Below are 1,457 nucleotides of genomic sequence, written 5' to 3'. Positions count from 1 at the left end.
ACTATTTCACGGCTGCTCTCCTTCTTTATATCTTGCTAGTTTCGTAGGAAGTGAAGCAAGAATCCAATTCTTGTCAGTTTATCTCGCCGGAGATTCTTGATCAGTCGACTTCATGGTAAAGTCGAAATCAAGAATTGGAACTTGTCTGAAATCTATTAAAAAGTAGGTTGAATTCGGACAATAAGAGGGAGCTCAATTTTCCCTCCTATTATTCCCCCCAAATTGCCCTCCAATGAACAGACATCGAATGGAGGAGAAACAGGTAAAAAAATAACGAAATATCAGAAGCACAGGTTTATACAGTGGGATTGTTGATGAGTATTTAAACTAATATTCAACACAGGGACTAATATTTCAAACAGTCCTTACTAAACCGATGGCAAGACAGATGCTTGATGAAAGACGCGAGCACAACGGGCGCAGTGCAATTTGAGGATGGCTCTTGTTGCAATGGACAGTGCAGTGGATTACCACAGATCTGTGATTCGAAGGTCGTGTTCAAAACCAGCAAAGTCGGCTTTCATTTCAGGTTCCAAACGAATCAATGGTGTTCTGTGGAAACTGCTTCATCTGCACTTGCTGTCATTCTGAATTCCAGTCCCTGCTGCTGACCAGAGGACGTTCGTCACCATCCCACACAAGTTTTCAGAAAATAGTTCGACCAGAGACGACCGCTCGTCCCACAAATCTGCATAGTTGACAAGGAAATACAACGTAACATTCCCGTTATACATTTGATTTGTCACCTTGAATATATTTAGAGATCTATAAATCCAGATTCTCAAAGTGGGTTGTGAGGATGGGATAGGCAAAGCCATTGAATTTTTAGATCAGCCATGATGTTAAGGAATGGCGAGTCAGCGGAGCCGGTTTGAATGGCCTCTTCATGTTCCCATGTTCCCATCTTTCGGTGTTGTTTCGAGCAGAGAATTGTCAACGATAACGTGGAACGCAAAACAGTGCAACATAGGTCTGTGCCAAACGCTATTCTGAACTGAACTGATCCCACTTGCCTGCTAATGGTTGCGTATTTCTCTATTACCTTCCTGTTCACGTGTCTGTCTAAATACCTCTTAAACGTTGCTATCATGATGATGAGAATGGTGAATCGACAACACTGAATATCAAGTTTCTCACCTTTACCCCACCGCTGTCACAACTGGAATGGACAGCTCCTTGGCAGTTTTAGGTCAGACAATGGAGGATGCTCACAGGCGCTGTATCAGACAGCACGCTCCTTCACATAGGTTTCCAACTGGGCACATGGAGCAAGTTGCCATGTAGATGTTGGGGATTCAGGGATAGATTTCTCAATTGTCGGTCTGGAGTTCTAGCTGTGGTGCTAAACATGATATTCTGATATTCTAAATTCAGTTCTGGCCTCTTCTTAATTTACAATTTTAAATGTGAAATTCAATTTAACTTTGTGTTACATTCTTATGCATTCACTCTTCATG

Source organism: Rhincodon typus, unplaced genomic scaffold, assembly GCF_021869965.1.
Source record: "Rhincodon typus isolate 14 unplaced genomic scaffold, sRhiTyp1.1 hic_rhity00000092, whole genome shotgun sequence".
Lineage (NCBI taxonomy): Eukaryota > Metazoa > Chordata > Chondrichthyes > Orectolobiformes > Rhincodontidae > Rhincodon > Rhincodon typus.
This window is presented reverse-complemented; position numbering follows the sequence as displayed.